Genomic DNA, 11948 nt, shown 5'->3' with positions numbered 1-11948 from the left:
TCAGCCAGGCTAATGAAGAAGAAAAAAAATCACTCGTAAATCCACTATTGGCTGCTGTAGACAGACAATTCAGAGGAGCACTTACTTTCTCAGATGACAGAATGCCCCCAAGTCTTTGGCGCTGCCTCGTTTGAAATGACGACACATTGAGATAATGACATTTCAAACCCTGCAAATTAAACAAAATGTATAATAAACACGAAGAAGCCTAGAATTATGGCCCATAAGAAAGGCAATTTTGTTTTACAAGCTGAATTTAGCCATAGGCAAAGCAAGCCACTAATCTCTAAAAACCTGCCTCACAGTCGACATTTAGTAGTAGCCAAGGTTGCGCAGTGGACACTGACAATTATCTATGGCTGAATACAGACACAATTCTACCATTGTAATCATACTGATACATATGCTATTGATATTCAGCATGACAGGTGTAACAATTACATATCTCGGTATAATCCTGGATGGATCACCCCTTCCAGGCACCAGCAGTTTATCATGGTTTGGCTTTAGAACCTGGCATTATTAGCCCACTCACTGATCGAATGCATGCAGTTTATCGATCGCAAGACGTGTCACGCCACTGTTTTAATGTATGGAATATATATGCATAAACTCACCAGTCGTTGTATGAAATGTTTCGGTTCCTATGCTTGAGCTACGATACGTCGTAGTTTCTAGCTGTTCACTATGGGTCATCTCTTACTGACACCGCTGTGAAGCAGGCAAGAATAACTGACTATTTCCGGGTCACAGATTTTAGGAGTCCTTCAGAATAAGAGTCCCGTCCTGTGTACTTTCTCAATTAATAATTATGGCGACAATTATAGAACATTGGTTATTGTTGCCAATCATCTTAAATCCAATGAGCACATCTTAAATCCAATGAGCACTCCAAATCCAGAGTTTACACCCCGAATAGCGTTGCTGCTCATTTTGAGGCCCTTAAAGTTTGGCCAATAAATGTAACAGTTTTTTCGTATTGGACAGATATTGCACAGTAGATAATCGGTTTGTCCATAAAACCAGGGTCCAGCCTATTCACAAGAGTACGTAGCCTACAAAACAGTAGTGAGTCAGGAGTGAGTTTGAACAAAATGTTAGCGTGGAGCTTCTGGACACCCAACAAATATGGTACAAATAAAGCACTGTACGGAGAAAAACTATCAATTGTGTCCATAAAACCCAACCTCAACACCAGGGTGCAGTCTGCACTTTTGTACTGTCACTTTAACACTCTGCTGACTGACTGACAAATTCAAGAATATGTTTTAATTACAAAGGAATACATTAAATATTTTAGTTTACTCAATGTTTGCTTCCAGTGTGAAATAAAACGCCATCCAATCCAGACTTGCACTCTTGGCTTGCCCTATAATGGAGGTGCCAAATTCCGACTATTAGCAGGCGATTATGTGGGTGAGAAGCTAACTGCTGAAGCAAACAATGTGATCAGTAGGTGGAGTGTTAACTGACCGACATACCTGTAAATAACCTACATTATTCTAATGATGATCAGCAGACTTTACACATTTAAATCTTTCCAAGGCCAGCTTTATGTGCCAAAACATGCATCAGGTCAAGAGTTTTGGCTAGACAAATAAAATGTATATTTTGAGTCAGTATCCCAGTAAGATCATGTTGCTAAATGTAAGAATCACCCATTCACATAAAAAAAAATGGCTTGGAAAGAATGTTGATTCAACCAGTTTGTGCCCAGTGGGCTGACTCTACCAAGAGAGGATCTTGCATATAATTTGCAACTTCTGTGTTACTGTTCATGATCAATTTCTTTAAAAGTGTCTGATTTATTAACTTCATCATGATATAATTTGTTCTGAATAAATTATGCTTTTTTGAAAAGATGTACTTGTTGTATATTTTCCAAAATGTCCACCAGAATTTAGATAGTAAGATATTTGGCTTTTACATTCTAAGCTATTTTGGTATCCAATGCATCCTATGACACAAGTGTTTGTTCAAACTCACCTGTTATATATTCTAGTGAGTATACTGGAACCTGGTTTTCTGGACAAACAATTTATAAGAGATTTCCTGTAGAGTGCTATATCAAATCAAATCAAGTGTTATTGATTGTGTACACATACTTTGCAGATGTTATTTTGGGTGTAGCGAAATGCTTATGTTCCTATCTCCAACAGTGGAGTAATAGGCTACCAAACAATACAAAGCAATACACGCAAATCCCCCAAAATATAAAGAAAGGAATAAAGAAATGTACAAATATTACAACGAGCAATGTCAGAGTCTGGAATATGTACAGTGGCGACCAATCAATTTTTGAGCCCCACATTATTTGAATTTCTTTTGGTGGGGGCTTGCCTGTTTTGCATGTTATTTTGGCATTAATACGTGTCATATATCAGTTTGCAAACATTGTAAAAAAATATATATATATAATTGAGTTAATAAAGCCGCATACAAACGTGGTCTCTTTTTTGTTTTCTTGAGTAAGGCAACTCCAAAATGCAGGTGTTTCATCCTAGCTCAGTGCTTTCTGTGGTGGTGGGGCAAGCCAGCAGAAAATACGGAGCGTTGTGCCGTGATTGGCTCAGTGTTCTGTCACTCATGGGGACACTACGACACCACCAAGCCTAAGGGTATGTCTTGGAAACTCAAACCCCTTGGGTGCTGCCATAGAGTTACATTAGAAGTGCGCATCCAAGAAGGCTCAAGGTCATTGGCCACAGATAGAATTACGTCAAATCACGTTATACCTACTGTAGCTTTGATTGGACTGATCATGTCAGCATCATACCTTCAAAATCTTAGCTAGCAGTCATCATAATGAATCAAGTCGACAATCTACTGGCAAATCCTTTTTTATCCTTGTCATGTGAAGAGAAATAATGAAGAGAAATTATAGATAAAACGTATCGGTGCTCATCGGCCATTGGACATAAACATTACACAACAAGTTGGAAATGGCTAATTCAACAGTGGCTAAATGCAAGCATTGCAATCATTAGCCTGCTATACAGTGGAGTGGCTGTGTGGTCCCAAGTCTAAGATTAAGGGTTTCTTTTCCTAGTTTAAAATGATAAACATTCAAACATTCGTCATGTTGTCAATGAAGCATGATTTGTGCCGTGCTCAAAACAACACCTCGGAACTGCAAAATCTGACTTTAGGAAAAACGAGCTACGACTGGGAAAATACGTTTTGCACTTTCATCCAACTCGGAATTGTAAATCAGGAACTCGGGCCTCTTTCTAGAGTTTGACCTGAAGATCACTGACATCATCATGATTCAACCTTTTTTTTCTTCCTGAGTTCCCAGTTGTTTTGAAAGCATCATAAATCCAGAAAATGCCAGACTTTGATGACAAAATTTGCCCACGAAGTACTGCCGCGCCACCTTCCTGTTCAAGTGAGCACAGCACAACAAGGTGAGTCCAAAAATGTCTTGTATGCTGCTGCATAAATGATGTAATGTGCCAAGGAGGTATTATACTGTAGCTAAGAAAGTAATACTAAGTGTATGTTGTGTAATAAGATGTTAGTAGCCCATGTGCCTCACCCTAATAATTTGGTCTATTTTCACCTCTTAATTTTGCCTACTGTTCTGACTTTGTGGTGCACATGTAGCCTATAACCTGTTTTAGAGAAATGTAATCATTGAATATTGTAAGAGTTTTCATTGTCTGCTTATATGCACCCCTTTAATGAGGAGGCATATAAGCTGGTGCACGATATCTAAGGACGTCTCGAGCTATTGCTCGCCTGAGGTAGAGTATCTCATGATAAGCTATAGACCACACTACCTACCGAGAGAGTTTTCATCTGTGTCCTTTGTAGCTGTTTACATACCACCACAGTCAGAGGCTGGCACTAAGATAGCATTGAATGAGCTGTATTTCGCCATAAGCAAACAAGAAAATGCTCACCCAGAGGCGGCACTCCCAGTAGCCGGGGACTTTAATGCAGGGATACTTTAATCCGTTTTAACAAATTTCTATCAGCATGTTAAATGTGCAACCAGAGGGAAAAGAACTCTGGACCACCAATACTCCACACACGGAGACGCATACAAACCTCTCCCTCGCCCTCCATTTGGCAAATCTGACCATAATTCCATCCTCCTGATTCCTGCTTACAAGTAAAAAATTAAAGCAGGAAGCACCAGTGACTAGACCAATAAAAAAGTGGTCAGAGGAAGCAGATGCTAAGCTATAGGACTGTTTTGCTAGCACACACTGGAATATGTTCCGGGATTCCAGTGACCATACGTACATACCCCAACCAGAAGCCATGGATTACAGGCAGCATTCACACTGAGCTAAAGGCTAGAGCTGACACTTTCAAGGAGCAGGACTCTAACCCGGAAGCTTATAAGAAATCCCACTACGCCCTCCGATGAACAATCAAACAGGCAAAGCATCAATACAGGACTAAGATCGAATCGTACTACGCTCGTCAGATGTGGCAGGGCTTGCAAACCATTACAGACTACAAAGGGAATCACAGCCAAGAGCTGCCCAGTGACACGAGCCTACCAGACGAGCTAAACTACTTCTATGCTCGCTTTGAGGCAAATAACACTGAAACATGTATGAGAGCACCAGCTGTTCCGGAGGACTGTGTGATCACGCTCTCCGCAGCCGATGTGAGTAAGAACTTTAAACAGGTCAACATTTAAACAGGACGTGTAGTGCGAGCATGCGCTGACCAACTGGCAAGTGTCTTCACTGACATTTTCAACTTCTCTCTGTCCGAGTCTGTAATACCAACATGTTTTAAGCAGACCACCACAGTCCCTGTGTTCAAAAACACTAAGGTAACCTGCCTAAACAACTACTGACCCGTAGCACTCACGTCTGTAGCCATGAGGTGCTCAGTCCCGTCCTGTACTCCCTATTCACTCATGACTGCATTGCCAGGCATGACTCCAACACCATCATAAAATTTGCCGATGACACACCAGTGGTAGGCCTGATCACCGACAACGATGAGACAGCCTATAAGGAGGAGGTCAGAGACCTGGCCATGTGGTGCCAGGACAACAACCTCTCCTTCAACATGATCAAGACAAAGGAGATGATTGTGGACTATAGGAAAAAGAGGACTGAGCATGCTCCCATTCTAATCGACGGGGCTGCAGTGAAGCAGGTTGAGAGCTTCAAGTTCCTTGGTGTCCACATCACCAACAAACTATTATGGTCCAAGCACACCAAGACAGTTGTGAAGAGGGCACGACAAAACCTATTCCTCCTCAGGAGACTGAAAAGATTTGGCATAGGTCCTCAGATCCTCAAAAGGCTCTACAGCTGCACCATTGAGAGCATCCTGGTTGCATCACTGCCTGGTATATCAACTGCTCGGCCTCCGACCGCATGGCACTACAGAGGTTAGTGTGAACGGCCAAGCTTCCTGCCATCCAGGAACTCTATACCAGGTGGTGTCAGAGGAAAGCCCTAAAAATTGTCAAAGACTTCAACCACCCTAGTCACTGACTGTTCCCTCTGCTACCGCACGGCAAACGGAACCGGAGCGCCATGTCTAGGTCCAAGAAGCTTCTAAAGATCTTCTACCCCCAACCAATAAGATTCCTGAACATCTAGTCACATGACTAGCCAGACCATTTGCAGTCCCCCCCCCCACCCCACCTGTCACCCCCTCTTTACACCACTGCTACTCTGTTGTCATCTATGCATAGTCACTTTAATAACTCTAGCTACATGTACATACTAGCTCAACTAACCGGTGCCCCTGCACATTGAGTCTGTATCGGTACCTCCCTGTATATTGTCTCGCTATTGTTATTTTACTGCTGCTCTTGAATTACTTATTACTAATCTCTTATTCTTATCCATATTTTTTATAACTTCATTGTTGGTTAGGGGCTCGTAAGTTCACTGTATTCGCCGCATGTGACTAATAAAATATGATATGATTTATTTATCATACGGTTCTGACTTGGTGTACAGGAAAAACACTGTAAGAACGGCCCATTATCTGAATTCTGTCGCTGTACATTTCAAAAGTGCTGAACAAATAGTTATATTGACTACGTCCGTCCTAGCTCGCTCATTAATGTCTTAATTGAAATGACGGATTGCCTCTTATCCACTTGTCGTCCCCTTATGCCATAGTTTGCACATCTCAATTGTCAGTAGAAACCACATTTGTTTAAGAAAGTCAGCCATGTTTTTTTTAAAGGCAGTAAACAAGCTTGGCTCCCAGGTGGGTGGGCCTATGCCCTCCCAGGCCCACCCATGTTTGCGCCTCTGCCCAGTTATGTGAAAATCATAGATTATGGCCTAATGAATGTATTTCAATTGGCTGATTTCCTTAACTGTAACTCAGTAAAATTGTTGAAATGGATGCATGTTGCGTTCATATTTTAGTTTTATAAACACATATATATATTTAAAATTGAATTGAATCTTTATTTAACTAGGCAAGTCAGTTAAGAAGAAATTCTTATTTACAATGACGGCCTACCCCGGCCAAATTGTGAAACGCCCTATGGGACTTCCAATGACAGCCAGATGTGATAAAGATAGGATTCGAACCAGGGACTGTAGTGACACCTCTTGGCACTGAAATGCAGTACCTTAGACCGCTGTGCCATTCGGAAGCCCAAATGAATTGGGTAAAAGAGTGTGTAAACATGATCAAAGTGACCAGTGTTCAATGACTATCTACATAGGGCCGTGTGGTAACAGTGACTCAAGTTCAGGGCAGGATACTGGGCAGAGGTCGACTAGTGGTGATTATTTAACAGTCTGATGGCCTGAAGATAGAAGCTTTTCAGTCTCTTGGTCCCAGCTTTGATATACCTGTACTCTCTCTGCCTTCTAGATGGTAGCGGGGTGTAAGGTGGCGACACAATGTTCAGGCACCGTACAGTGCAATATGTCTGTCCAATATGAAAAAACGTTCTGTTCTTAAACTGATTGGTCACTCTTTAAGGGGCGCAAAATGAGCAGCGACACTAATTGGAGCGTAAACTCTGGATTAGGAAACTAGAAGTGCTCCTGAGTAGAATTGACCCCAAATTTGACTACGACTCAACATATAGGCAATTATGTACGGTGCAATATGCATGTCCAATTTTTTTTTTTAAACATACTGAACATCGTGCAATAGGAATGTGCTAAATAACAATGGGATTTAAATGTTTTCTAAAGTTTGTTATTATAATATTAATATATTAGCCTATTATTATTATTATTATTAAATGTTGTTAATGACCTTAGCGGCCTATAGGCCTAATATATTATTATTAACACTAGCATTATAAATAATGTTTTGTTATTTGTATTGCTGATGTTACAATAATAACTATCTAGTAATCATTACTTTTAATGGTGTTTACAATATTGCTATTGTTATAATAAGATTTGTGCTATCAAACCTATTAACTTTTTTTTCATTTTTTGATATTGTTAAACAAAATTCCGCTAACATTTCCAAAATAAATGTTATGAATTTCGACCATTTGTATAATTTATTACCATCTTCATTGCGGGACTTTTATTTTCAAGGAAAATCGCCGAAGTCACGGCCTTGCTAGGTCTTGCTTATTCTTGCTGGCTTCTCAGAGGTCTTGATCGCAGCGGTTGCGCCTTCACTCGGAAATAAACCTGAACACGATTAATCCAATAATTTCCGTCTCTCCCAGCCATGTAATTGCAAACGATTGGAGTAATATATTTTTACCATGACAAAACACAATATTATCAAAGAACATTAAAATTGGAAATAATGTGCAATTTCGCTTTGCCAATACAAAAATATAAATGTCCCCCGAACGGAACACCAACCAAAATGTCGACCTTACATGTCAAAGAAGCTTGATTGACCGATTATTATATTTTAATCATGTTGATTGGTTGTTGTAACCATCTTTGTTTTGACAGCTGACTACGGTAGATCTCATTTTCATGTGCAGTGCGGAAAGTTGAATGAATAACTATAGAGCGCAGCTAGCCTAAATGTGAGAATATTTGTAGCTACTTGCACTATTTCCATGTATTATTTTATCACAGTAGTTTTTAATGTATGCCAAATAAAATGCTAAAATATATGTACGCGGAACGTAAACAATATGAGTTAGCTTAGCCCCTTGACCATGAATGACTCTCAGTTCCATTCCATTCCACTAAAGTGATTAAATGCGTCTTCTGTATGGAGCAGAGGAAGAGCCCCAACGCTCCGTCTGAACATTACCACTCATCGCTTGCGGTACGGTTTGGGAAGCATAAGGACCTCAATCTTTCATATCAGTCAGAAATCATTTTCAAAAGACAACGTTAAATTGATACACACATTTTTAGGGTTAGTGTTCCCACGCGGCCATATATCCCTGTTACAGCGCGTATTTTAATGGAAGACAGAGGGACCACCTGTGCTAATTAGCTATCTAGCATGCGCCTAACACCTGTGTAAAGGGAGAAGGCCGCCAGAAACCTGTTGTGAAAACTGCGATAAAGTTGGTTAAAACAGTGTACAGCAGTGTAAAAATAGTGAAACTTGATATATATATATTCTTTAGATAAAACTAACCTAAATATATTCACGTCACCAAATAATTGATTAAATCACACTGTTTTGCAATGAAACAGAAGCCTCAGCAGCACATGGTAGGGCAGTACCATGGTGTAGCCGGAGGACAGCTAGTTTCCATCCTTCTCTGGGTATATTGACTATAAAAAAAGCCTTAAGAGGCTCATCTAGCACTGCAGTGCATAAAATGTGATGAGTAGTTGACTCAAAGAAAAAGAGACAATAGATTAACAGTTTTGAACAAATTAATTGATTTAAAAAATGAAGAAGTGCAAGAAGTGTTTTTTTCATCTGATCACAGACAGCTGATGTGTTCTGCACTTAAGTCCACAAGCGGAAGGGAAAAGGTGAGAGAAGGAGAGTGCATATGTAAGAAGGAATTATACAATGAGCAAAGTGATCATGCTGTTTGTATGTGGCTGCTATGAAAGTGAACTGTGTTTGCGTGTGTTCATTCCACCCATTCTGTTGAAAACATTTCTTAAACGGAAGCAAATGGAACGAAACGGGGATAAACATACCTGAAATTGTCCAATAGAAACTCGTTTACAACTGTTGGATTAATGATTACACCCTAGATCAGCTAGATACAGGCAAGAGTGTGCAAGGTGGTCTTGAATTTGTCATTGTCACCTTGATTACTCAAATGTTTCTCTTAACCTGTGCACCTACATTGTAAACTTTAATTCATAGGCTAGTTTGTAGCAAACTCATAATGGGTGCAGGTCAAATTTGAATATCATGAGGTAGCCTAAACCTATCGATGTTACATTGATCTGGGTGAAATGAATATGAATGACAGTCATCCAATATCCTGTAAATAAAAAAAGGCATGCTCATGAAAAACAAATGTTGTGTCCTCCCTCATCGTAAACAGCAGCTGACACCACTACTGTAAGTGTGTCTTTTGCATTTGTGAAATTATTTTGATGTGTTCTGAAAGTAAAGTGCTTTATGTTTCTAGAACCATATCGCAATTGAGAATCAGTTAACTTTTAGATGGAGTATTTGGCTGTTTTGGCAGCCAGAGCCAGTCTACCTCTGAAGTGATATAAGTTCCTTGAACCTTAAGGAATAGGGTAACGGTAAAGTTAGCCTCCTTTAAAAGTACGGACGTCAAACGTTGTCTGCTGCACATACACTGGAGGCTCTAGACTAGATTGCCAGGTTAAATTGTTTGAGAGCATTTTTAAACTCTCCAAGTGGTCAAATGAGTGAGAAATATATGTCATTGTTAGTGCTGAGCGATTATTGCTTTTTGAGGTCGGTTTGATTTTGGTTCGATTATTATAAAATTATCTTGGGTTTCGATTATTTTAGTTGAATGCTGTAACACAATAAAATGGTTAATAAATGTCCCATGATGGTAGTGACTGCCTATTACTGCTTATCACTTATTAACCATCATTTATTCACATTACTTTAATCAAATGTTTCAGTTGTGTATATTACTTTTGTTTTATTTGAAGACTTTATTCCGTTCCAAGTCGTCGTCTCATCTCTATAAAGCTGCTGCCTCTGCTGTCTGACAAAAATCCCTATTTCGTAGTTCTTCAAAGTAAATAAGGCATATTATTATGACTGCTGAATACCAACTATCAATCATTTAGATCATGTATTTTCAGGTAAAGACACCTTGTGAAGCAACAGTGGCTCTCTATATCCCCCTCAAGATTGTACATTCTAATGTCTCTTCAGTAGCTGGCATAAAATAAACACAGACCAGTAGATGCGCAGTGGATTATTGTCATTGTAGTCAATTACCACTTTTTTTTATGTACTACAACTCCCTACGTCATTGCACAGTTCAGGTTGGATTGGCTTTATCTCTAGAGAAACTGTGCAATATGTTGGTCAATATGTTGGTAAAAAATAACCTTCATTTCGGTTAATCGCTCAACCCTTAGGAATTCTATTGAATCTGGTATTGTTGGTAAACATTTTCTCAACCTTATATTCACAATACTTTCTGTTCTGTAGATCACACGATTGTGGCCAGCTCGACAGTCCGACGCTGTGGCGCATCTTTGAGGCGGTGGGGCTGAGTCTTCCAGTTCGCCTGCTGGTGACTGCAGTCTGGGGGAGTGACGCCTCCGCCTTGCCCCCAGAGGAGCTTCTGTCTCTGGGCACAGCTCTGCTGGCTGCCCTCAGCTCCTCACCACCATCCCTCTTCTGCTAGGGCTGCTGGTCGATGGGCCCAAATGGAGCCCGCAGAAACAAGCACCAGGCTAGACAAGAGATGGAACCAGCCAAGCCAGACTGAACAGTCATCCCAGAGCACGAACACTACCAGGAGACCGCAGGAGTCAAAGCACCAGCTCAGGATGCGAAGAGCCCTAGAGGCTCTGAGGACGGTACTGCAGAGAATGGAGCTACAACTTCCCATTCAACAATCAAACTGGTTGAGGCCTTGGCTACAGACTGTTACCAGGTTCTGATTACAGTGTGCGCTTTACCCAGGGTCTCAGATCAGCTCCTGGTCAGGCGTGCTACCACAGCTTTATATCGGGCCTTGGAGCAGAAACAGAGTCATGAAAAGGGACTACCCCTCCTGGGCACCCTCCTCTCAGGAAAAACCAGAGAGAGCCTGGTGTAAGCACCCAGCCAACCTCTATCTCCTGGCCAGAGTCTCCCAAGACTTCTGCCAAGCCACCGGCCACACCCAGTTCGATATGTGTGTCCTGGTGCCGTAGTTCCTCCCCCCGCCAGGTGGGACACCAAAGAATACTGACCTAACGCCAACTATGGTCAGTATATGGGCGGCCCTGAGGCCCATGCTGCAGGCAAAACTGACACCAGGTAAGTTAGGCCCTGTGTTAGTCCTCTCCACCTGCCTGTTGGACCTGTGCAGCTAGGTGCCTGTGGTGCAACCTAAGTTCTGCTGCCTGCTAGTAAACCGGGCCTGTGTGAAGGTAATGGACTTGGAGGAGTCCCCCGATACAGAACTGAGACCCCAGTTGCAACAGACGCTCACCCCCTGCTACCGCGTCATGGAGGCGGCCATGGAGCAGGCCTGCAGCAGCCAGGGAGTCGCCCAGCAGAGCAATGCCCAGCATCAGAGAGCCATCACTGGGCTCAGTCTGCAGCAGAGCAGGCAGGTCCTCCGGGTTCTGGGGGAGGCCTTCTCGGCAGTCATCTATCACCTGCAGCAGGCAAGAGAACGAGGCAAACAAGATGCATTCATACTCATTATACTCGCCAGCCAGTGTCTGTAAGAAAGTATAGTTAGTTTAAATTAAAATCATGTCACCCACAAGATAACTGTGTGTGTGTGTGTGTGTGTGTGTGTGTGTGTGTGTGTGTGTGTGTGTGTGTGTGGAATTGTTATAATCCTCAACGTCTCGGGGCGGCAGGGTTAGAGCGTTGGACTAGTAACCGGAAGGTTGCAAGTTCAAATCCCTGAGCTGTCGTTCTGCCCC

At 41.6% G+C, this 11948-nt stretch overlaps 1 pseudogene; it reads left to right on the top strand.

The window, feature by feature from the left end:
- Positions 1-5037: 5037 nt before the first annotated feature.
- LOC135571520 (neurochondrin-like) lies at positions 5038-11744 on the top strand (annotated as a pseudogene).
- The last annotated feature ends 204 nt before the right edge of the window (positions 11745-11948 follow it).

The sequence above is a fragment of the Oncorhynchus nerka genome, linkage group LG4 (genome assembly GCF_034236695.1).
Source record: "Oncorhynchus nerka isolate Pitt River linkage group LG4, Oner_Uvic_2.0, whole genome shotgun sequence".
Classification (NCBI taxonomy): Eukaryota; Metazoa; Chordata; class Actinopteri; order Salmoniformes; family Salmonidae; genus Oncorhynchus; species Oncorhynchus nerka.
Note: the sequence above shows the minus strand (reverse complement) of the source record. Positions and strands in the feature narration are given on the sequence as shown.